The sequence below is a fragment of the Phyllobates terribilis genome, unplaced genomic scaffold (assembly GCF_046119375.1).
Source record: "Phyllobates terribilis strain yellow unplaced genomic scaffold, ASM4611937v1 Scaffold_8__6_contigs__length_399053987, whole genome shotgun sequence".
NCBI lineage: Eukaryota > Metazoa > Chordata > Amphibia > Anura > Dendrobatidae > Phyllobates > Phyllobates terribilis.
In genome coordinates this window covers 320,216,550-320,243,145 of record NW_027362768.1, presented here as the reverse complement: position 1 = coordinate 320,243,145, position 26,596 = coordinate 320,216,550, and the positions used below count along the sequence as shown (strand labels likewise).

General features: G+C 44.0%; 1 protein-coding gene across 7 annotated transcripts in view; it reads left to right on the top strand.

Moving 5' to 3' along the window:
* ERC2 (ELKS/RAB6-interacting/CAST family member 2) overlaps positions 1–26,596 on the top strand; it is a 1,561,275-nt gene that overhangs the window by 1,312,672 nt on the left and 222,007 nt on the right. For all 7 annotated transcript variants that reach the window (XM_073644598.1, XM_073644595.1, XM_073644592.1 and 4 more), the window contains one exon: positions 22,529–22,723. The gene's annotated coding sequence lies outside the window, so the exon portion shown is untranslated. The remainder of the gene's footprint in view (positions 1–22,528; positions 22,724–26,596) is intronic.

Below are 26,596 nucleotides of genomic sequence, written 5' to 3'. Positions count from 1 at the left end.
ACTTAGGTGGATCCCTGGTGGGGAAGGCCAGAAAGAAGGACAAGTCAGAAAGGGAGCTCAGGAACACGCTCCAGAATCACCTGGGGGTTGGCCGAGTCCAGGACCTGGTGGACGCAGCACGGCTCGGGTGGTCACTCAAGACCGGAGTGACCAACACAAAAGCAGTAAGTAAAAACCCTGAACTGCACAGCCCGACTCTGAGTTTCATTACCAACCTCACTGCACCTCCACAACCACCATCCTCTGCAACTGACCCCCTGAGGCTATACCCCTCCCGTTGGGGGTTATACTACCTGAGCTGCACACACACCACCAGCCTCAGCGGACCCTGCTGCAGCGGCGGCCGTAGTGACCGCAAATCAACGGGTGGCGTAGTCGACACTAAAGAACATCCAGTAACATCTGTAGGACTGCCACACACTGAGCTTGACACCCTGGGCACGGACCGGGTCACCGCCACTCGGAGACTACAACCCCCATCTGATCCGGATCCGGGTATCCCCCAAACAACACTGGCCCAGGGGGCGCGTCAACTTTGGCGTAGTCGGCAGGATTACGTGCCCGCAACAACCGGGTACTGCGTGCCTGAAGAAAAGTTCACCGTTACCTAAAAAAGAAGTCTCCCGCCGGTTCCGGAGGGTCCCCGCCAACGGACCCCATCACAGGTCGTTTCCCGCCGGTTGTCCGCCATTTGCAGCTTTTTCCCGCCATCCATGGAGTTTCCCGCCACTGGGAGACGATTCCCGCCATTTCCAAAGATTTCCCGCCTTGGAAGAGCGGACGCCATTATGGGCGTGCCAGAGGGTGGCAAGAGGCCACCTCCCATCGTGGGCCAGGTCGAAGAATGGCGCCAAAAGCGGAAACCGCGCCCACCAACAGAGACTGTGATGCTGGAAGTGTCCATCAGCGTGAGAGAACTGCCCCTGGAACTGACAATCATAAAGTTGCCCCGGGACCACCTTCAATGTGGGCGGAGACAGAACAAGAGAACGAAGATGGGTGTCGCCTGGAGCAGTCTGGAGAGAGCGCACCCGGAGACAAGAAGTCTGGAGAGGAGTCCAGAGAAAGCCTACCCGGAGATGGAGGGAGAGTCAGGCAGCACCGACCCAGTGGTCAGGAGCCTGCTACAAGCCACAACCCCACTAGGCCTAGTGGAGGTCCTGGCACAGCTCCCCCGAGACCGGGAGTGTGCACAGACTGCGCTGGAGGGCCTCGCACGGAGGATGGCCCGGGTGCAGCGAGAGACGTTGGCGGAGTGGAGCCGAGAGATGGCCCAGCGGACCGAAACCCGTCAGCGGAGCACGCCACCCGAGACGAGGAGACAGACCGCCTCTGAGGATGGTGCAGGAGGACTCAAGGCCGGAGACGGCGCCGAGAAGGGAGCTGAACGAATGGAGGCAGGTAAAGGGGACATCTCTACCCCGAGCCGGGAAACCGCGTGCCTGCCCCAGCTCCCCGTCGCAGAGCCCGAAATTCCCCCTGCCGTGCCCGTCGCTGCATCGTCACCGCCGCAGACTAGGCCTCAACCGGAAACCGCGGCCGCGACCCCTGTGACGTCCCGCGCTTTGACCCTGAGCGCGGCAAATCAGGAAATACCATCGGCCTGGTCGCAAGGCCTAGTACACCCGGGCGCCGCCATTCCAACAGCGCCCCCTACCTCCGCGGAGCCACCAGCCTGGTCGCAGGGCCGAGTAACCACGGGCGCCGCCGTTCTTACGGTGCCCTTTTCCTTTAGCGTGCCCCAAGCCTGGTCGCAAGGCCTGGTCAACCCGGGCGCCGCTACCACCACAGCGCCCATAACACCTAAAGTACCGCACCTGGGTGAGGACCTGTTCGCCCAGCATACGTGCCCGGATGGGCAGCCCTCCATATGGCCCCAGGAGTACTACCAACTGGAACTCCAAAGGGCGAGGCCCCTGTGTGAGCCCCTGATTCCGGCTCCGAAGCCCGTCAGTAGGACCCAGCCCCCGCTAGAGGAGGCACAGTTTGAGTGGGACCCCACCGGAGGAGACCTCATGGGGTTCACTCAGGAGACTCGGGCGGCCGCAGCGGAGCGTGCAGAGTGCTGCCGCCAGCAGCTCGAGGTCTTCGAGAAGGAGCGGAGAGAGAGGCGGGTCCGGGAACAGCAAGCACAGATAAGGAGCGCGGAGCAGAAGAGCCGGACCAGGAGGAACCACCGTGCAGCTCATGGTCCCCGTACCACCGGGACTGTGATTAAATTCAACCTGCAGCATGGGTGGGGCTTCATAAAAGACCATCATACCCCTGGCGACGTCTTTGTCACACGCAGAGACGTAGAAAGCCATCTGCCGGAGGGACACAGAGGTCGTGACCTGTATGTAGGGGACGAGGTCACCTTCACCCGGCACAAGTGTGCCAAAGGACCCTACGCCCTCCATGTACATCGCCTGACGGAGGAGGAGCTGCGGTGTGAGGAGGAGCAGGAGGACCCGGACGGGTCTGAATCCAAAGAAGGAGAAGGAGGACGCCGTCGTTAAAGTACGGTAAAGAGACTGTAAATAGTTACCCATCGGGGTACAGTGAACTGTTGCTGCTTTAAATAAGTCCCCGTTGGGACAAGAGTGAACTGTTAACCCGTGTGTCCCTATTCCCATTACCTGGCCGAGGACTGAGAGCGGCCATATTCCCCCTGTATATAGTTGCGCTTTCTAAGGCGCCCCCTACCGGTTTTATAAGAAACTGTTGTTTTTCTTGAAGAGACTGTCGCACTTTTCCCGGTCACAAGTTGCACCGTGGCCGGAGGAGCAAGAGTGTTTACAAGGAGGTTATTTATGAAAAGTTTTATATGAAAAGTTATTGCTGATAATATATGTGATGTTTTATATGTTTATGTTTATGAAAAAAATTGTATGTTTTGGATGTTTTTTTTTTATATCTTACAGCCCGAGGACGTGCTGTGATTTACCAGGGGGGAATGTAGCACCCTGAGGATTCGGCTGCTACAGGGGTATTAGGCCTCAAGCCAGAGGTGTGGTATTCCACTCCCGGGTAAGGATGGAGTGTGGAACTGAGCTCAGTAGGCTGCATGCACTACATACATCCCATTTCCGGGGGACAGACCAATGGTACTCCCACTAGAGAAATGTGCAGGTACGACAGCGTCTGTCCCTGGCTGGAGTGGGAGGGGGGTGGAACATCCCAGTAGTGTAGGGGCAGATAGGGGGAGCAGTCTGGGTAATGCTAGGAGCTCATTGGGTGCTGGTCACCTGAGCTCACACATAGAGGGAGTATATAAGGTGGGAACCATCTTAGAACAGGGTCTTTTGTAGAGGTTTGGTCCGACAAGCAGAGCAGCTCAGCCAGCTCCAAGGCCAAGAGAGTGAGAGAGAGGAGAAAAGAAGGACCCAGAGGGGGAGAAGAGGGAACTCCAAGAACCCAAAATTAGACCAGAGGGTGAAGAGTTGGCACAAGGGTACCGGATCCCAAGCTGGTGGAGGGCACTAATCCTTAGCCAGAGACCGGAGGTCGTGGGCAGGATCTGCCACGACCACCCACTAAATCCACCCGGAAGGCAAACCAAGAATAGGGTCAGGGAACCCAGAGACAAGGGTTTTACCAACAAGAGGCCCGAGGGAGCCGGACTTAGGTGGATCCCTGGTGGGGAAGGCCAGAAAGAAGGACAAGTCAGAAAGGGAGCTCAGGAACACGCTCCAGAATCACCTGGGGGTTGGCCGAGTCCAGGACCTGGTGGACGCAGCACGGCTCGGGTGGTCACTCAAGACCGGAGTGACCAACACAAAAGCAGTAAGTAAAAACCCTGAACTGCACAGCCCGACTCTGAGTTTCATTACCAACCTCACTGCACCTCCACAACCACCATCCTCTGCAACTGACCCCCTGAGGCTATACCCCTCCCGTTGGGGGTTATACTACCTGAGCTGCACACACACCACCAGCCTCAGCGAACCCTGCTGCAGCGGCGGCCGTAGTGACCGCAAATCAACGGGTGGCGTAGTCGACACTAAAGAACATCCAGTAACATCTGTAGGACTGCCACACACTGAGCTTGACACCCTGGGCACGGACCGGGTCACCGCCACTCGGAGACTACAACCCCCATCTGATCCGGATCCGGGTATCCCCCAAACAACACTGGCCCAGGGGGCGCGTCACAGGGCTCACTCAGGTTTCATTGTTTGAGCTAATCAATTTACATAGTTGGTATAGCAGGGGGCTCTTTAAATCAACATTCAGCTGGCTTTAGTATAATATGCAATTAGCAGAGTAACAAATATCATTGTTTCACAACCAAGAGAAGACAACATTCAGGGTTATTCAAATACTGGCCTGTCCTTCTTGACCAGCCAGAGAAATACACATACATTCACAGGTCAACAGAAACACAACACTGCATTTCTCTTGGCTTAACAAATCTAACCATCTGGCTGATTAATATTATAACCTGTTTCGTCACACTTGCCTTTACCGGCACTCCTGTGTTCTCTACGGGAAAGCTGCCTACAGAATTCTCGGGCAGCAGTTTATCTTCAGGGGGAAAAAAATGTGAATAAAATTCAATGAGGCGGATCCTTGTCTTCCCGACTTTGGAGAACCACCCTATACATTAGACTGTCCGCCGATCCTGCCGATAACAATGGGTTCGGCCAACTTTAGTCTAATATGCATTTGACCTCTACTTCTTACCAGCCTGTGGATCTGCTCTGGCTCATCAACTCCCTCTTCTGATGTCAGTATTACTTATTAGGATGCCTAGGAAGGAGTTGTCTTGAAAGTGGTAATATTGTAATTGTTACCTTATGTCAATCTTTTATTTTTTATCTTTTCCTCTCTTAACTATTCAAATAGTACCCTGTGCCCAGAGCTGGAAAGATTACCTAGCGGCAATGCTCAAGATCTCTCCATCAGATAGCCATTTATTGTGGAGAACATTTGAGATCTCATTAAAAGGAAAAGTATCCATTTCTAAAATAGCTTTTTAATCAGAAAGGTATTTGTTCACTGGTGTATTCGGAGGCTGAATTCACAATGACAGATTTGGCTAACAGATCTAAAAAAAAAATAAAAATTAAAATTTTTGTGTAATGTCTTAATCTGAAAAATCTGGGTAATTTTTCTTAATCATTTTTACACAGTTTGAAGTCTAGCCTGTGTGAATATTCTGCAGCATATAAATCAAGACTATTGTTGTTTCCTACTGAATTTACGTTCATTTACTTATATAGGGATAGGGGATAAACTAATGCCTTGAACAAAAGGATTATAGCAACTAGTATCAGTGTTGTACTGGGGTTTTTGGTATCCATGAGCGGAAATGAGGACTCACCCTGTATCTATAGTGGGGGGTTTTGTTGTTGCAGGCACTGGACATATCATCAATAACCTGTAAGAAATGGACAATAGTGACAAGGGATTGGCTTCAAAGTCATCTCTAACTGAGGTTGTCCTGTGCTGGACCTTTGGGACTATATTATATTAGTGGCCCATTATTGTACTTGGGCCCATTGTAGGATCCTCTGGGACTCTGGAAGGCCATTATAACTTTACAAACTATTACTTATCTCTCCCGGTTCTTTGTAGCCATTTGGTAAATTCTAAAAAGTTCATTTTTTTTCTTATTAAAGTACACTCTGCAACCCATCTTGACTGAAAAAAGCAGAAATGTAGACATTTTTCTACGTTTATTAAAAAAGAAACTGAAATATCACATGGTCATAAGTATAAAAGCTGTGATATTTCAGTTTTTCTTTTTTAATAAATGTGGAAAAATGTCTACATTTCTGTTATTTTCAGTCAAGATGGGGTGCAGAGTGTACTTTAATGAGAAAAAAAATGAACTTTTTAGAATTTACCAAACGGCTGCAATGAAACAAAGAGTGAAAAATTGAAAGGGGTCTGAATACTTTCCGTACCCACTGTATTTTATTATTCAAGGCTCTAGATTTCATCCTTCTTCGCTTTCGATACACTGAATCAATAAAAACTGGTTACGAAGTTGTAAATAATCATTCATTCATTTTGATTGATTCTAGATTGTTAGCATATAGTATCTAGATATAATAAACATTGATAACGGTCATTGTTTTAGGTCAAGGTCAAGAAAATTGTTACATTTATGTCATACTTTAGTTTATCCCCAGGAGATTCAGAAGAATGATTTTAAGTTACGCACTAATGTAGACACTAGATAAAGAATGGGTTACAAAAAAAACAATGTATTAAAAGGCAATTAAAAATAAGATTCATTTAGATACAAAGAATCAAAATTAGAAATCCTATAACAATAGGAGTTCATTAGTTTCAAGGTTTCTTAAAATCATAATTTTGAAAACAGTCATTTCCTCTTCGTATTTCTTGGCCGGGCCTTTAACTTCGAAAGGGTTAAGAATAGGCACAATACATATAGTTATAAAGTAAAGAATACCTTACACACTAGCTGTCATTTTTTCAACTTATGTTATCTTTTTTAAAGCTGAAATCTGTCAAAGTCAGTGAAATTTCTATAATGAACTTAAGGGCACGTCTTCAAAGGAAGTTGCAATTGATCCCGTAGAAAGGGCCATAGCCTTTGAACTGAGAAGAAGTTGATCCTAGATTAGTTAGATCTTTCATTTTACTCCGCCTTGTAATCTAGCCAGAAAAGTTTTTAAGCTTTGAGTACGGCATTGACAAGCTTGATTTAATATTGATATATTGTTACACGTATAAGACTTTTAGATAGGTTCCTCTAGAAGGTGGTGCCCTTCTTCAGAGATTTTGGATTTTTGGTCTCCTGGAGAATTTATGTCCCATTTTGACTATATTTTTATTTTTCTCATATGTTTCATCATCCTACTAAGTCCGTCTCAACATTTCAACACCTAGAGAGTAGAACAGTCTACGTTAAAGGTACCAGAGTCTGGAAAATATAACATTTCACGAAAGCAAAAAAGAAAAACAGGAAAAAAGTGGAAATAGTTGGTGTGAAGTAAAAAGAACACATCATATCATCAAGCTAACGGGACTGGACTTTCTTCTTGTTCTGCAGCTTAGACATATCCTTATGTTATGTTATTCTTTGCGTAAACTCATCAGTTTCTGAGGCGGACCACGTCCCCAGGAGACAAACAAGAATTTCCTTATTTTCGTTCTTTTACAGGAAAACAATTGGGATTTTCCAGTTGTTGCCCTCGTAATCACTGTGGTTAAAGCTGTTAGTATTGGGTAATGCCGAGTTCATTTCAGTGCGTGGGTACAAAATTTCTTTTTGGCCATTGATACCTCAAATAACTGGGCAAACTGATGAAATAGAGTGTTGACATTTTTATTTCTTAGCTCAATCCCCAGAGAGGAAAAAAAGAAAAATATTTTGCTTATTTTTATGACTCCTGATCCTTTCTGTTTGTTGGTTCTGGTCTAATTATTATTTTTTTCTCTCCTTTTTTCTTTTAGGTATTGCTTGAGTTTTTTTTACTTTTAGCTGTGATTTTATTTTTAGTTGTTATGAAAAACATTAAAAAAGTAGTATGCGGTTCTCATTGCCAGCCTTGCAAAAAGAGTTGTAGTCATCAGTATTCATTATATACACAGTCTGAAAAAGAATTATTATGGGAACAGTTATTTTTCCTTTTTTTTTACCCTTTTATCCTTTTTTTATGGCAGGACACACTAAACCACATACAGACATAGAGCAGTGAACTAAGGAGGCAGATCATCTTGTTAAACCAGTGGGAGGTATACTTCTCTCCCTCTACCTGATTTTACCATCTTATGGAATTTAAAAGGTAATTAGCCCTTCTAGCCCCTTCTGGGCAGTTTATGGCCATTTTATGTACAGAGGCTAAATGTGGAGACCCGAATGAAAACTTCCAACTGATTTTGCCTGGGGTTATAAATCGATATGGTTCATGTTAATAAATGCCAAAAAAAACGGCCAAAAAAAGTGAAGTGCATCATCGTAATCATATATAAAAACTACTGTGGATAATGCAACACTTTTGCTACTTTTTGGGTAGAAATTATGGACGACTGATTATTTTAAAGGGATGATTCATACAAGATGATTTTTCCTAGAGTATAAACTCTTCCTGATTGAGCAAGTCATGCATGGATTATGGTGTCCTGGACAACTTCTTGAAGTAAATGGCTACAAACAAAATTGAATCTTAAAATGATGATTTCAAAATATACATTCAGTATTTTTTTTTGGGGGGGGGTTATTTTCCGCGTCACTTGGGTCATTGAGAGTTTTCTCCAATAGAATTCTGGGCTTATTAGTCCAGTGGGTTGTTTCAGTCAATAATTGACAGTCTTCCCTTTAGGGTAGTGTCTGACAGCTATATAACTTGGACGAGGATCGCAATGCAATGCTCAGACTGGCCGTCGGCTCTCCAGCCTAAGTGTGAAAAGCATGTATTTGTATGCTTGGGTCGGGATAGCCGACGGCCAGTCCGAGCATTGCGTTGCGATCCTCATCTGAGTTATATGGCCATCTGACTCTTACCTAAAGGGAAGACTGTCAATTATTGACCGAAACCACCCACTGGACTCCTAAGCCCAGAATTCTATTGTAGAAAACTCTCAATGACCCAAGTGACACATTGCGTTGCGATCTTCGTCCGATTTATATGGCCATCTGACTCTTTCCTTAAAGGCAAAAGTACTCATACCTACTCTATTTTAATCTATGGGACTGTTCACATGTCCGTGTATTTTTTGCAGACCAAGTGGTCCACAAAAATTCACAGAGGCATGTCCAATTTTGATCCGATTTATGGATTAAACTCAGCAATCAAGTCTATGGGTCCTTGAAAAAATTCAGATAGTACTTGAAGGCTATCTATGTGCCATTCATGTGCTGTCTGATTTTCATGGTTGATTGATAGGAGAAGCTTAAAAAAATTTCTCGTACGCTAAAAACCTGATGAAAATCTGATGGTAAAAGCTGAAAGGGCATGTGCCGACGACTGTTTCTCGATCCGAGAAAATTGGTCCGATGATACTAATCAGACTCTAATCAGAGTTTGATCAAAGTTGGATTTGATTTTCTCAGAGGTGGAGAGAAAACAAAAAAAAATTTCTTCACCTCCTTTATGTCAGCCTGTGAAAATCGGACCGCACTTGGATGTCATCTGAGTGCTGTCTGATTTTTTTCATAGACCCATAGACATGAATGGGTGAGTTCCATCCGATTCTCAAAGGCAAGTCATGCATGCTGCAATTTTCTTTGCTCCGAGGAAAAAATCGGACATGTGCACAGCCTCATAGAATAACATTGGTCCTAGTGCTATTGTCACGGTAGGTATGGAGAGAACCCAGCATATAACGACGGGAAAAGGGGAGCCCTACAACTAGGGAAAGGGAGAGTGGAGACCCCTAAACAGATTTAACGACAAACCCTTACTCCCCTATAGACCCTAAATAGGTTCTGCACCTATCGCCGAGCAGGAAACCTGGCCCTAGCTGACCCTAAGGCTAGGCCCTAGGTAGGGAGTGGGATGGGTGAGCACTAAGTGAGCCCTACTACAAACTAAAGTACACACCGGGGAAACAAACAGTGGAATACACTTAGCTCCAAGATGACACCGGAGAAAGCACGGAAACAATACACGAAGGAACGACAAGGTAATACTAGTCGACTGCTAGAATCCCAGACCTGAATAGGTATAAAACGCCATCACCAGCAAGTCTCTAAGCAATCTGAGTGTATTTAATGACACAGCAAGGAAGTGCTGATTAACAGCAGAAAAGTGAGGATACCTCAGGGTCCTAAAGAGAAAGGTATAATCCCCAAGCAAGGTGAGGATCACAGCTGGGTCCTAAAGAGTGAGGAATCATAAAAGGATCAGGGAGATGTTTGTAAGGCCAAACGCATCAACCTTCTACAGCTGGACACCAAATGACTGTCTGTTAACCCTGACACACTCATGACAGCTATCCATCAAAACCATGGATAGCACTCGTCTCATTAAAACTGTTGTGTGCACGAGCATACACAGACTAAAAACTGATGATTATCTGATCCAAAACACTGATGAAAATCAGTCTGTTATTTTTGCATATGAGACTCTGAATGAGCCCTTAGGAGTAGGACCCACCTCTTGGACTAATAAACCCAGAGGGAGGAGAGATATAAATCAAAAAAATATTCAATTATACCCAAAAACTACAAATTAATCTGCTTGGCTCCTCCTGCTGTATAACATTACCTACAAATAGGACAGAAGTGTTTGGCGGAACGTTGTACGTAGTATTACAGACCGTCCAATCAATACAATGTATAATGACAAACCAAGTAAATGCATGGACTAGCCATGTAGGCCAAAGTGGTATCCAAGCTCAGAGTGGCTCTCCATTTTGGCTCATAGAGGGAGGTAGGAAGTCATAGTAAGACAACCCTTTAAAGCTGATGGTTTCATGCATCTGTCTCTAGGTGCAACTAGGTCGTTAACTTTAATTGATTTCTACTTGACAGATCCTCACGTTGGGCAGCCCAACCTCACTGCATTATACATTCCTAAGCCTTTTGAATGAATTAGGAACATTTGGGACCAACATTTTAGCTGTATCTGGTATCCATACTGAAGCCTTCAACGTATAATCTGTAACAGTGCAAGCCTATATGTGGTCACTCTTTGAAATCTTAGCTCCCATTCTGCTGCTATAAATAAGAAAATTTGAGGAAATGACCACTGACGTATTGCATTCTTGGTAAAATTGATATCCTTAAACTAACTTGAAAATTCATCGAAATCTTTTCTTTTGTTTATTATTCCATACAAGATATAAAGAAAACTGCAGAGTTAAAAAAAAATATCTAACAACATTGTTGCAACAATGTAATCAAGTTTCAGACTTTTTTAGTGGATCCATTATTAAAAGGGGTATTTTTTTTTTAATCCCCAGAAACAGTACCACCCTTATTGAACGGCCATGTCTGGTATTGCAACCTGTCCCAATTAAAGTGAATGGGGCTTTAGAGGAAGACCACTCACAGTCCATGGATAAAAAACGGCGTTTTTTTTTTTTTAGGCAACCTATTTCATAATATTCTTTAACCTCTTCCGGACATGTGACATACCATGGTAGTGCAGTATATACACTGCTCAAAAAAATAAAGGGAACACTCAAATAACACATCCTAGATCTGAATGAATGAAATATTCTCATTGAATACTTTGTTCTGTACAAAGTTGAATGTGCTGACAACAAAATCACACAAAAATCATCAATGGAAATCAAATTTATTAACCAATGGAGGCCTGGATTTGGAGTCACCTCCAAAATTCAAGTGGAAAAACACACTACAGGCTGATCCAACTTTGATGTAATGTCCTTAAAACAAGTCAAATTGAGGCTCAGTATTGTGTGTGGCCTCCACGTGCCTGTATAACCTCCCTACAACGCCTGGGCATGCTCCTGATGAGGTTGCGGATGATCTCCTCCCAGACCTGGACTAAAGCATCCGCCAACTCCTGGATAGTCTGTGGTGCAACGTGACTTTGGTGGATGGAGCGAGACATGATGTCCCAGATGTGCTCAATCGGATTCAGGTCTGGGGAACGGGCGGGCCAGTCCATAGCTTCAATGCCTTCATCTTGCAGGAACTGCTGACACACTCCAGCCACATGAGGTCTGGCATTGTCCTGCATTAGGAGGAACCCAGGGCCAAACGCACCAGCATATGGTCTCACAAGGGGTCTGAGGATCTCATCTCGGTACCTAATGGCAGTCAGGCTACCTCTGGCGAGCACATGGAGGGCTGTGCGGCCCTCCAAAGAAATGCCACCCCACACCATTACTGACCCACTGCCAAACCGGTCATGCTGAAGGATGTTGCAGGCAGCAGATCGCTCTCCACGGCGTCTCCAGACTCTGTCACGTCTGTCACATGTGCTCAGTGTGAACCTGCTTTCATCTGTGAAGAGCACAGGGCGCCAGTGGCGACTTTGCCAATCCTGGTGTTCTGTGGCAAATGCCAAGCGTCCTGAACGGTGTTGGGCTGTGAGCACAACCCCCATCTGTGGACGTCAGGCCCTCATACCACCCTCATGGAGTCAGTTTCTAACCATTTGTGCAGACACATGCACATTTGTGGCCTGCTGGAAGTCATTTTGCAGGGCTCTGGCAGTGCTCCTCCTGTTACTCCTTGCACAAAGGAGGAGGTAACGGTCCTGCTGCTCGGTTGTTGTCCTCCTATGGCCCCCTCCACGTCTCCTGGTATCTGCTCCATGCTCTGGACACTGTGCTGACAGACACAGCTACCCTTCTTGCCACATCTCGCATTGATGTGCCATCCTGGATGAACTGCACTACCTGAGCAACTTCTGTGGGTTGTACTGTAGACACCGCCTCATGCTACTGTACCTCTACGGGTGAGAGCAATGGCAAAATGAAAAAGTGAAAGCAATAGCCAAAAAGGATGAGAACAGAGAAATAGTCTGTGGTCACCACCTGCTGAACCGCTCCTTTATAGGGGGTATCTTGCTAATTGCCGATCATTTCTACCAGTTGTCTGTTCCATTTGCACAACAGCAGGAGAAATTGATTCACAATCAGTGTTGCTTCATAACTGGACAGGTAGATTTCACAGAAGTGTTATTGACTTGGAGTTACATTGTGTTGTTTAAGTGTTCCCTTTATTTTTTTGAGCAGTGAATATATATATATATATGGTATCACCACAATTGCACTGATCTGAAAAAATAACTTTTCCAAATTATTTTTACCATAAAATCTACACAAAACTCAAAAAAGTAAGGCAGAATTGTATTTTTTCACCATTTCACTGCACTAGGAATCCTTTACATTATATGGTAAATTATTACATTATTCATTACATTACATGGTACATTATATTATATTAACACATTAATAAATCATATATTATATATATTTATATAAATAAATTTAAATAATTATATATAATTTAGTAAAAGTTAATATAATAATTTATGATATCTAAGAATATAATATAATTATATATGTTACATATAATTAATATATTAATTAATATATTTGATATAATTTATAAATACTACATAAATAAATTACAATACATTTAATATACAGTATAGGCCAAAAGTTTGGATACACCTTCTCATTTAAAGATTTTTCTCTATTTTCATGACTATGAAAATTGTACATTTACACTGAAGGTATCAAAACTATGAATTAACACATGTGGAATTATATACTTAGCAAAAAAGTGTGAAACAACTGAAAATATGTCTTATATTCTAGATTCTTCAAAGTAGCCACCTTTTGCTTTGATGACTGCTTTGCCCACTCTTGGCATTCTCTTGATGAGCTTCAAGAGGTAGTCACCTGAAATGGTCTTCCAACAATCTTGAAGGAGTTCCCAGAGATGCTTAGCACTTGTTGGCCCTTTTGCCTTCACTCTGCGGTCCAGCTCACCCCAAACCATCTCGATTGGGTTCAAGTCTGGTGACTGTGGAGGCCAGGTCATCTGGCGTAGCACCCCATCACTCTTCATCTTGGTGAAATAGCCCTTACACAGCCTGGAGGTGTGTTTGGGGTCATTGTCCTGTTGAAAAATAAATGATGGTCCAACTGAACGCAAACCGGATGGAATAGCATGCCGCTGCAAGATGCTGTGGTAGCCATGCTGGTTCAGTATGCCTTCAATTTTGAATAAATCCCCAACAGTGTCACCAGCAAAGCACCCCCACACCATCACACCTCCTCCTCCATGCTTCACGGTGGGAAACAGGCATGTAGAGTCCATCCATTCACCTTTTCTGCGTCGCACAAAGACACGGTGGTTGGAACCAAAGATCTCAAATTTGGACTTATCAGACCAAAGCTCAGATTTCCACTGGTCTAATTCCATTCCTTGTGTTCTTTAGCCCAAACAAGTCTCTTCTGCTTGTTGCCTGTCCTTAGCAGTGGTTTCCTAGCAGCTATTTTACCATGAAGGCCTGCTGCACAAAGTCTCCTCTTAACAGTTGTTGAAGAGATGTGTCTGCTGCTAGAACTCTGTGTGGCATTGACCTGGTCTCTAATCTGAGCTGCTGTTAACCTGCGATTTCTGAGGCTGGTGACTCGGATAAACTTATCCTCAGAAGCAGAGGTGACTCTTGGTCTTCCTTTCCTGGGGCGGTCCTCATGTGAGCCAGTTTCTTTGTAGCGCTTGATGGTTTTTGCAACTGCACTTGGGGACACTTTCAAAGTTTTCCCAATTTTTCAAACTGACTGACCTTCATTTCTTAAAGTAATGATTGCCACTCGTGATTCTTTACTTAGCTGCTTTTTTCTTGCCACAATACAAATTCTAACAGTCTATTCAGTAGGACTATCAGCTGTGTATCCACCTGACTTCTGCACAACACAACTGATGGTACCAACCGCATTTATAAGGCAAGAAATCCCACTTATTAAACCTGACAGGGCACACCTGTGAAGTGAAAACCATTTCCGGTGACTACCTCTTGAAGCTCATCAAGAGAATGCCAAGAGTGTGCAAAGCAGTCATCAAAGCAAAAGGTGGCTACTTTGAAGAATCTAGAATATAAGACATATTTTCAGCTGTTTCACACTTTTTTATTAAGTATATAATTCCACATGTGTTAATTCATAGTTTTGATGCCTCCAGTGTGAATGTACAATTTTCATAGTCAGGAAAATACAGAAAAATCTTTAAATGAGGTGTGTCCAAACTTTTGGTCTGTACTGTATATAATTTATTATTTATGTAATATTTCTCAATAATTATTATCAAATATATATTACATATATAAATTATACGTAATATAGAATTATATTTTTATATATTATAACATATAAATTGTTATATTAAAACTTTTAATAAATTATTATTTTATATTATTACATTATTATAAATCATTACTTTATTCTTTATATTATATGGTAAAATGATAGGTGGAATTCAAAACTACAACTTGTTCTGCATAAAACAAGTCCTTATACTGCTATCAATTTAAAAAGTAAAACAGAAAACGTTAATAAGTTACATACAGAATAATATGAATAGTGGAAGTTTGGGGTCTATTTCTAATGCATTCTTCCTTATGTTCCAAGTCTTTTTTTTTCTACAAAACTGACTTGAAGTAACAACTGTATCACGGTTTTGTGGCTCTGTTACTAATTTGTGATACATTCCCGAGGCCAGCTCAAGGATCTCTTTTGGCAAAATAATATGTTACTTATTAAGTGCATCCTAAGAGGCCCAAGAGAATCACATGCTAAGGAAACTGGGGGAAAACGTGAATGAATTTCTATCCTCCAGTCAGATACCTGATATTGATGACCAGGATGTATATAAGGAACTAAAGCAAGAAGGAAGTAAAATTAGGCAAATGGGTAACAAATTAGCTAACTCTGTGCACACACCGGACCAATATCCCATAAAACAAACTTCTAAATGGATATTAGCAAATAATATCAAGTGGTGTTAGATACGTACCAGTCTATTAGTTACTCTATAAAAAGCTGCAACTGAATATCATATTATTATATATACTTTTATTGGATGACTGGTGCAGCAAGGGAAACTGAGCTTAATATCTTTGTCTAAATTTTTTAGAAAAAAACAGATGACTCATTTTTATGAAAGTGGTTAAATACATTTCTGTTCATTAATAAAATGTTGAGAAATGATTAATCTTTAAATGGAATATGTCAGCAGGCTTTTGCTATTTTATCTGAAACCAGAATAATGTAGGGGCAGAAAGCCTGATTCCAGGGATGTGGCATTTGTTTCAGTATTTTGCTAAAGTTTCAATACAATCAGTATTTTATCAGCAGGAGATTATCACTGTAGGACTAGGTGTCACATGCCAGGCAGTCCAGCTAATCTGTGTAACCCTGTCCCCACCACTGATTGGCAGCTTGATGACAATGAACACAGGAAGCCGCCAATCAGTGGTGTGTCCGTTTACTCCTAGGACCTGGCCAGGACTAATAGCTGGGAGACGTCTAATATTTAAGGCACCCTCACCTATTGGGAGGTGCCTTAGCAACTTAAGGAATCTGTGTGTTTCCTTCTACCTAGTTGTAAGGTCCCTGTGCTCCCTCAACCTGATCCTGTCCGTCCTGCCTGCCCTGTCTGAACTTGATCCTGTCCACCCTGCTGTAACCTGTTCCTGAGCCCATCCTGCCTCTACCAAGTCCAGAATCTGATCCTTCTTGTCTGCACCTATACTGCTACCCTCACCATTCCAGTCTGAACCTTCATCTGTGATCCTATACCAGAGTCCATCCTGTGTTCCTGAACTTACCCTGTCTGTTCCTGATCCAGAACATGTTCTGTCTATCAGCCGCACGTCCTCCTGTTAACCAGTTCCTGTCTGGTCCTGCTTCCCTGCCCCTTTGGGGGTCAGCTGCCACGGCTTTGGGGTCTGTCCTGTAGTAGCACCTGGCGTCCATCTGGGTTCAAGTCAAACCACACCATCGGAGGCTCTAGTGAAGAACCAAGTGGTCATTTAGTTACGCCCCTCCAGGCTCTCCCCGGACCGTGGCACAGTGGTTCCACAACCACATACGTAACAGTAGTAAAGCCATAACTCCCAAAAGACTGCAGAACTAATAACCTTGGACTAACACCATTATAGAATTTGAAATAAATATATTTTTTAAAATCAGTCCAAGCTACTCATACACTAGCAATCTCTATTAGGCAAATACTGAATTGGCATCAACTATTTTTTAGATAATCCCTGTACACATGCCTTCTCAGCTCGGCCGAGCTAGCTTGTTTTCTAAATGAACTGATCACTTCATGAAACCCAGTCCACTGTCCAGGTCAGCACTCCCCAGCAGTGGAGAGGAGCTGTGCAAATTTCCTGAGCTTCCTATTTTCCGGATGAAGCATTTGATTCCGTGGCCTAGCATGTGTTATCTGTGCGGCCCACACGTGACGTCTCACCAGCCTGGCTAATCATAAGTCAAGCATGAGATCCCAGAGGGTGAGAAAATCTGCGCAGTTCCTATCCACGGCCAGAGAGCACTAACCTAAACCATGGACCATGAGACCGGGGTTGCATGAAGCGATCTACTCATCTCTAGTAGGCAACAGGGTGGTTGGCACTGTTGCATCTGCAAGGAGTTTGTAGGTTCTCCCCGTGTTTGCGTGGGTTTTCTCCGAGTTCTCCAGTTTACTCCCACACTCCAAAGACATACTGATAGGGAATCTAGATTTTGAGTCCCAATGGGGACAGCGATGATGTCTGTAAAGTGCTGCAGAATATGATGGTGCTATATAAGTAAGCAAAATAAGTAATAAATAAGTAAGCAGCTACCTCTTCTGAAAGTTTATCCTTCTTGAAAACAAAAATTCAACATGACAATCATTTTTTTTACCCATTGAACAAACACAAGCTGAACACCTCACATTAGATGGTCGACACATGAGGCAAAATCGTCCAGTGTGTATGGCCACCTTCGGTGTTTCTGCAAATGAATTTTTCGATCCACAGGATCTGATTATTTTTATTGTCATGAACAATGATTGTTAATGATCATCAAATTAGTTGCTACATCGAGTCCATTCTTAGGATGCAAAATATTTGTATGCAAGAAAGTCATTGTGCATAAAACACTGTGAAGCATAAAGTGCCCCCGCTCTTTCAGGTGAATTTTTAGAAAAAATTATCCTGTATGTACATGAGGAATAACACTATTTCTGACCATTACATCACTTGTATCTTGCATCTGTAGCTCTTTTCCCCCTGTGTTAGAAGCCTCAGCAGTTTCTTGTGCCTTTCTACTTTTGTTTCCCTTTAGTTTCTCTTCATCTTTCCATAGACATCTATAAGCAGCAGTTGTAATTTGATCCCATGCTGCAGACAGATATGTAGACAGATCTGAGCAGTTTTTGAGACTTAATGTGATAAGGGGGGGGGGGAGACATTTTTCTCTTATAAGATATATTACAAAGTTTGTTATGTTCACTTTTATTATTGATTTATGGAAAAAAAATAAAGTGATGATACTATTTAAACTTTTCTGCAGCTTTGTATTTTTTATGGCAACCATTATTTTCCTTTTTTGCTTTTAATGTAGCAGCTAGTAAATTAAATCTATAGGTAGACATCATCTCCAGGTTGAAGAGTAATATATTTTAATTTAAAGAAAGTGTCATAGGAAATATTAAAATCTCTGAAGCCACACTAGAGAGGGGGCATTCAAAACCCTCCCTCCTCTTCTCTCACATGGAAGTTCAGTGGCAAAAATAGCTGACAGTGTGAATCTTCTAAACTAAGACTAGTGGGTATAAAGAAGTAGGAAATTAGGTGTAGCTGGATAGTGAACAATCTTAATTAACATGCAGGAGCTCCTTTTAGGACAAAAGGCCCCTGCAGTACCAATGAGGATGTCTTTTGCGCATAGACAAAGAGTTATAGATTGAACAGGTAATTGAAACAGGAGAAGTCTTTTCAGGGGGTTGGACAACAAAAGGGTACATGTTTTTACACATAGATAGCAAAAGTGGAAGAGGCTTTGTCCACAGGAAATGCATCTTGAATTCAAGTGACACTGTGGTTTCCTGCAAGGGAAATGTTATAGCAACAATAGCCAGCCCAGACTTGGGGTTTCTGAAACAAAATTATGACTATCAAACCTTGTATAGATCCGATAGTGATGGGACATACATTTTCAGCTTCAGGACAAATCAGGGAAGAAGATGCATGTTTTCTTCTGACTGTAACACCTGCCTATAAGCCCCAAATAAAAATTTAACAGATAGCTGACAACAGCCATGTCATGTTTGGTCTCTGGGGAAAGGTAAAATCCCGATAAAAAATTTGGCGGCATTCTCGAACTTCTGCGATCGGCGGGAGGGAAGATATTGTTAATGTGGGAAATTTCATAAAATCCTGAAGGGCTGAGAACATCCCACAACCCAGCCCAGGTGAGGTCATCAATGGGGAGTGTGCGTGTAACTTAGGTGCTGATAAATGGACAAGACAAATTATGAACTGTGTTCCAGTAGAGAGATACACAACATATGTATGCATAAATCCCATTCAATGAATGTCTCCAATCAAAGTGCTCTCCTTCGGCTAAGTTGACTCATCTCTGTAAGCGCCTTAGTAAGTTTCTTTCGTTATTCTTTTTTATTTTATGTAACTGTATATGCTGTATTATTTTGTCCCCTTTGTAAAATCTTTTCTATCTTTTTTTTTATAAACACTGCCTATTGTTCTGGATTAAATATAAAATGTAATAGTTCAGTTCGTTTTGTTCTGTAACCCGTACCCCGAAGCCATACGCTACCAGAACTAGAAACCAAGCCTCCAGTCAGCCTGTATAAAACACGACTGGTGGTGGCTATGACTAGTACTTGTGTTATCACGGAGCTAGCTGTTACAGTACTGGTGGTATCTACACATATTCCATGTGTTGGAGTCGGAGGTGTATATACCATATGCTCAGTGCTAGTTTCCCGATCACCGGCCTATTAGTGGAAACAGCCTGCGGCCTCCTCCATTGATCGTCAGCCAATCATGTAATTGTCCGGATGACGTGGGCAGCAGAGAGCTGTTTGCTCCAAAGATAAGGGCGTGGGTGGGTTGAGATATGACTCCTTTGGCTGCGATCTTTGACAGAAAGTATAATTTTTTCTGGTGAGAATAGCTAGATTCGTTTAAGATATCCAATGATTTTTACAAAAAGTTGACTCTAATGATAATGGCTTCCTAGAGGGTCCTGGATGTATTTTCATATAGTGCTTGGTCCCAATAGATGTGAAAACGGGCTAAGGGGCTAAAAGTGTCAGTAATATGAATAAACGGCAGCCACTGTGTACAGCAAACATTCCTCACTAATGATTTCAACAATCCACGAGTTCCACTTTTAATTGTATAATCTGTGCAGATGTTGAAATCAGATTGCGCTTCAAAATCAATTTAAGGGTTCATTGTTCTGGCTCAGCGTGCAAAACTTTCAAAGGTCATTGATCCAAGCCACTAACATGCCTCCTATAGAGTAAAATGTTGGACTGTGAATTACATAATTGCTTTTAATTACATAATTATAGTCTTTAAATGTGTAGGGGTAAAGGTTACTGTTACATTTTGAAGCCACGGGAGGTTACGTGACACTGAGCAATAGGCTCACGTAGGGCTTCCTTCAGTTCGTTATAGGCATGTACATTTTACTCGTGCTCTGTCCTTGACCTCAAGAATTAGGAGATTGCTGGGAATTCCGGCTCTACCTCTGCTGAAGTGGTTACCGTATAATTTGTCTATCTTAGTGAATGTGTTCATAATAAAGATGTAAAAAAAATCTATCCAGGTGGTTAACTGCTTATATTCATTGATCAGGTCAGTTGTGCGGTAAAGTCTAACAGGAAGATAATTACAGGAAACATGGTGATGGCATTGCTTAAAAATCTAATTTTTTTGAGCTTGATGAATGTATGGGTTTATAGTGGTTGTTTCACAATTATCACCCCCTCCAGGGGAAGTTGCTGCCAGCCATAGAGTTCTGCAGGTCGAATGCAGTGCTACAATAGGCAATGAATGCATCCATGAAATACACGGAGTGGGAGCCGTCAATACTCCACCGCTCTTCATTTTGGTCCATAGTGAATATGGAAAGAGATTTTTCTGTGACTAAAAACACAATATAGTTTTTTTAGTTGTCAAGGTTGCAAAAAGACCAAGGTCCAGTATATGGTCCAAGTGGAAAATGTGTAAAATTTATGGCAAGTATTATAGGACATGCTGCTAAGTTTCATAGTTTTTAAGATTGAAAGAAAATTATTAACAAAATGGGGAAAACTCCGTATAGGAATCCCTCTTTATCAGGCCATAAAACTTAGATTTTAATATTTACAATTAAAATGCACAGAGGGTATTAAAATAGTGTCCCTAATCTGCCTATAACTTTTACTTTAAAGTTGCCACTTATATGAATTCATTTGATGACATCCTGGGGTGCCACCATTTGTATAGCAAAATGCGGCGTCATCAGGGGATGGGACACTGGCATGTTTCATGCGAACACTGGCATGTTTCCTGTGTGTCCCATCCCCTGATGGAGCCGCATATGCGGTGAAACATGTTGGGGGGGGGGGCGCATGCTTTAAACAGTAATTGTCCTATTCTGCTATACAAATGGTGGCACCACGATGTGTCATCAAATGAATTCATATAAGTGGCAACTTAAAAGTGAATGTTATAGGCAGATTAAGGGACAACATATTGATACCCTCTGTGCATTTTAATTGTAAATATTAAAAGCTAAGTTTTATGGCCTGATAGAAAGGGATTTCTATATGGGGTTCTCCCATGTTAATAATTAATATTATAGTCCTCCAAGGCCATTTTTGTCCTCCTTTTGATTTGTCTTCCAAGGTTGAAAGAAGACACAAGTTTATGGCGTTTAACCTACTGTATAACCTAATGCGTTGATCCAGAGGAAGGCAAATACCCCATGAGGCAGTTGCTAAATTACGAGAAAAATTCCTTCCCTAATCCACATATGGCAATTGGACTAGTTTTTTGGATCAACGTCCCATCACAGAATCTAGTACTCATAGCATGTAATATTATATTTATCAAGAAAGGCATCTAGGTCTTCCTTCTACTCTTGTAGTGAATCAACCATTACAACATATAATGGAAAAAACATTCTATAGTCTCACTGCTCTTACAGTAAAGAATCCATAGTCTCACTGCTCATACAGTAAAGAATCGCCATCCATGATGATGACTGAACCTTCTTTCCTCTAGATGTAGAGGATGCCCCCTTGTCATTGTGGCTGGCATAGGTGTAAAAGAAGATCATTAGAAAGCTCTCTGTATTGTCCAGTACATTGTAATAGGATCGTCTCTAGACCTTCGTTTTTCCAAACTTAAAAGGGTTGGCTACTAGTTTTTTATTGATGGCCTATTAGGATAGGCTATCAATATTAGATCAGTGGGGTTTGACATCTGGAACCTCTGAAGATCAGCGGTTACTGGCGGCAGCTGGAAGTTCTCGAATGCTGTTTGAACAGAGCAGCTCTTATTCAAATCAATAGGGGGTATATCTGCAGTACCCAACTGGGTCCACTTTAGTTTTGATGTGTTCTCACTGCGTCTAAGAATTTCCGGCCACCGGTAATAGCTGATCAACAGGGGCGATGCATGTTGTAGCTCCACCGATCAGATATTTAGGGGCTATCCCAAGGATAGGCCATCAATAAAAAAGTAGTGGCCAACCTCTTCAATTACCTTAAGTATGAATCTGTCTAGGTACTGCAGTCCATCCATTCCCTTTACAAGTGTGAAAATAAACTTGGTGTAAGGAAACATCTAGGGTGGCATATAGGGTATTACACCAGATTTTGGGTGGTGTAGGGGCACCAATGAGAATCCAGCAGAGTCAGGAGACAGAAAGTTCTTCTAAAGGGTCTAAAACACAGTTTGTCCCTCAGAATCCAAATTTCCTTTGTCAAATGATAAATAAAGTCACCTGGAGATTTTCAATTTCATAATTAGAAGGACAAGATTATTCTGCATCTACAAGTCAAGTGTGTTTTTACTGATACTATAAAGTACGTAAAAGTTGAAAGACATATCTACTTCTTTTTTTTATGCAGATGATCCCGTCTCTGCCGGAGTTACATCGTCACAACAAGATCTCATGCTGTACATTGATCATCTATCCAACCTTTGCCTAGAGTGACAAACCCCAGAACTTTGATCTATAATGTGCCAGTCAGGGAAAGAGGACCAGGGGGAGGAGATGGAAGACATCTGATGAAAACAAGGAACAAAGTTTAACACCAGAGCTGGTAAATGAGTGGTCAGTTCATTGTTGGGAATGATAATACATATGTCATAAATTTGTACATAATTACAATAAATTATTTAATATATCTCATCTACAAGTCTATTGTGTATAGACCCGCTATAAGGTTTTCATGATGTATTCTTGGAGAAACAACCTGCTCTCTACACGTTTGGAGCGGACTCAGAAGCTGAGCCTGCTTCTTACCCTGTGGGTGCTGACTGTGTCATACACCTGGCATCTGAATTTAACGCCTTTGACGCTATAGTCAATCATGACAGCAGCATTTAAAGGGGTTGTCCGGTCCAAATCGATAAGTCTTCAGTCACTCTATGTGACTGCATACCTATGAATCCCCCAGCTCACGCACAGTGCGTTGCGAGGATTCGCCGGTTTCTGAGCCAGGACCGGAGGGTTTGTATGCATTATACATATTCCCGGCCACGCCCCGACAAGAGACGCGGCCGTCCAGTGGGCGTGGCTGACTAGAGGTTGCAGCCTAACCCCATAAAAGTGTATGGAGTGAGGCCGCGCCCACTGGATGGGCTCTGGCCAGGAGTATGTATAACGCATTCATACCCTTCGGTCCCAACTCTGAAACCGGTTACTCCCCGCAGCGCACAGTGCGTGCACTGGGGGGATTCATAACTCTGCAGTCACACAGAGAGTCTGCAAACTTATCGATTTAGACCGGACAACCCCTTTTAAGTGGTTGCGATAGGAGGAATGGGGTGTCTTTTTGACTTCCATCATCCCTTCCTGCGATGTGACATAGGAGATTGTAACTTTACAATAGATTGCAATAATACTGTATTGCGATGTATTACATGCAGTCTCAAGCGATTGCAGATTCAATGTAATAAAAATACTGTAAAAATATATTTTTAAACCAACATATAAAAAAAAAAATATACATATGACGCGCCCCTGGGCCTGCTGTGTCGCGCAGCGTCTCGCGCACGGGGGCTTACCCGGAACCGGATCAGATGAGGGTTGTAGTCTCCGAGTGGCGGGGACCCGGTCCGTGCCCAGGGAGTCAAACTCGATGTGTGGCAGTCTTGATAGATGTTATTTGAGTGTCGACTACGCCACCCGTTGATTTGCAGCTATGCAGGGCAGACCGCTGAGGCCGGTGTAGAATTGTGCAGCGTGATAGTATAACCCCACAACGGGAGGGGTATGGCCTCAGGGCAGCCGACGTGGAAAATGGGGGTAGCAGGAACCACTCAGAGACGGTGCGGTGTAATTCAGGGTCTTTACTGGTAACAACGATAGACCCTCCCGGAGTACTTGCTAGCGAACGGGGCCTGGTCAGTCCTTGAGCAGATGGGATCTCCCCTGGCCAGGCGGAGTTGTAGGCCTCCCAAACTGACTGTACTCTTCTGGCTACCTTGCTAGAAGCGGATATAAGTAGCCCACGTCCCTGAGTGTACCGTGTGGTGCTCACCCGTATGGCCGGTGACTCGGGGCCTTCTAATGGCTTCCGCTCCACGATGGCGGTGCTGGTCCCACGCGTGTGACCGTGCCTTCGGGTTTCTGGGCCTGAGGACCTGAAATCCCCTGCCGGTCGGCTTCTGCTGCTGGGTAAGAGTTAGTCCCCACAGCCTCGGACGCCGGGTCCGGTAAGAAAGCTTCTCAGTCAGGGCGAGCTCTGCAGCTGCCAGCCCCTGACTCGTAGTATTATTGCTCCCACTGAGCTTCTGCTGTTTCTTCCTATGACTGTTTCTTGTCTCTACTCTCCTAGACTGACTAACCCTGCTTCAGCCCCGGGTTTATATAGGGGAAGGTCTTCCCCTCCCAAGACTGGGCAGGAGGTGTGGCATGCACAGGATCCCTGGCCAAGAGACCTCCCACCTGCTCTCAGACATAACATTGCTTGTTACTGTGGAAACCAGACCCCTGGGGTGCCACATTCCCCCCTAGTGAAATTTAGTACTCCGGGACTAATCATATTTTAGAAAACATAACAAGATATAACAATAACAATACAATAAAGAAACACATAAAGGTGGTCACGGCATGTCCGTAACCGGGTGCAGTCTTTGAAGAAACAAAGGTGTCCATTTCACCAAAACAGGGAGACGTAACCAGGTAGGGGTCTGTCCTACCCCGAGTCCTTAACAGTCTCTAGTCCATCCTGGGTTACGCTCCAACTAATTGTACAAGGATTCCCGGTAGATCCACCAAGGATTCCTAAAAATAACTAGAAACACAAAATTATACACAAGCAACAATACACAGGTAAACATAAATAAAACAATTTATACACTTTAAATCCTCCAGCGTGCGGGTAACTGGCCTCTAGTGGCCCTAGTGGACCTACGGAGCTGACTGCCTAGCCCTGAACTACAGGGTGTAGGAGCTGTCAAGGGTAAACTGGGCAGCTGTCTACCGGCTCTTTGGCTCACTAGGGATATGGCAGGCTCACTGCAAGCAGAGGGTTGATCCTCCTGGTTTGCGGGTGTGGGGTCTTCTGCCTCCTGGACTGGCTGTTCTTCCAGCTCTACCTGTTGCTCCGTAGGTTCTTGGGATGCTGGTTGGAGGAAGGTGAGTACGGGTACCACAACTGCACCATTGACTTGAGTCCAAGACCGAGGGAAGTCCCCGAGCACAGTACTAACCATATCTTCCCTTTCCTCTACGGGTCGATGGTCTTCTTGTTCCTCCTCAGGGTTCCTCAGTTGTTCGGGACACTTCTTCAGGTGGTCCCGGGATACAATGGCTGTGGTTTCCCCTCCGTCTTTACTGATGGTACAAACCTTCGGGTTTTCGTGGCTTGAGGGCAGTACGGTGTACGGGTCCTTCTCCCACTGGTCGTCCAACTTGTGGAGCCGTCTCTTCCTCTTCAAGACCTGCTCTCCGGGTACCAGGGGAACAGCGGGAGCATACTGGTTGTAAGTTTTCTCTTGTCTTTCCCTAGCCTGACAGAGACTTCGCTCCACGCTCTCCTGTACTCTCCGGTACTGCTGCTGCCTCTCTGTGTCCCAGTCTGTTTCTGGTGAAGTGTCCTCGGGTGTCAGGACTCCCATTTCCAGGTCAACAGGTAACTTACCAGGTCTTGCCCTCATTAGGTAAGCCGGGGTACAGTTGGTGGAACCTACCGGGATGTGGTTGTATAGGTCCACCAGATCGGGCAACTTCTCAGGCCACAGACTGCGTTCTTCCAGGGGCAACGTTTTTAGAAGATCCATTACCACCTGGTTCATTTTCTCACAAAGTCCATTAGTTTGCGGATGGTAGGGTGTCGTCCTTATCTTCCGGCAGCCATACAGATTGCAGAATTCCTGGAAGACCTCCGCTTCAAAGGCAGGTCCCTGGTCCGTCAGCACTTGGTCCGGGTACCCGTGTGGACGGCAAAAGTGCTGCTGGAAGGCTCTAGCTGCTGTTTGATCCGTTAAGTCCTTGACGGGGACGACAACCAAAAACCGGGAGTAATGATCCACGATGGTTAACGCGTAGACGTAGCCACTTCTGCTTGGGGTCAGTTTTACATGATCCAAGGCTACCAGTTCCAACGGTTGCCGGGTGACGATGGACTGCAGGGGAGTCTTCTGGCTGGCACGGTCCTTCCTTCTCAGGTTGCACGGGCCACAGTCTCTGCACCACTTCTCAATGGTTCCCCTCATGCCTACCCAGTGGAATCGCTCGCGCAGCAGGAACTCCAGCTTCTTCCACCCGAAGTGTCCAGCTCCGTCGTGGTATGCCTCCATCACCATGGCTGCGTCTCTTCGTGGCACCACTACTTGCCAGATTAGTTTATGCGTCCGGGAGTTAACCATTCTGCGGCACAACTTCCCCTTATAAAGGAACAGTCGACTCTTCTCTGCCCATAGTTGTTTGGCTTCCTCCGGAGCGTCTGGTTCAAGGCAAGCCTCCG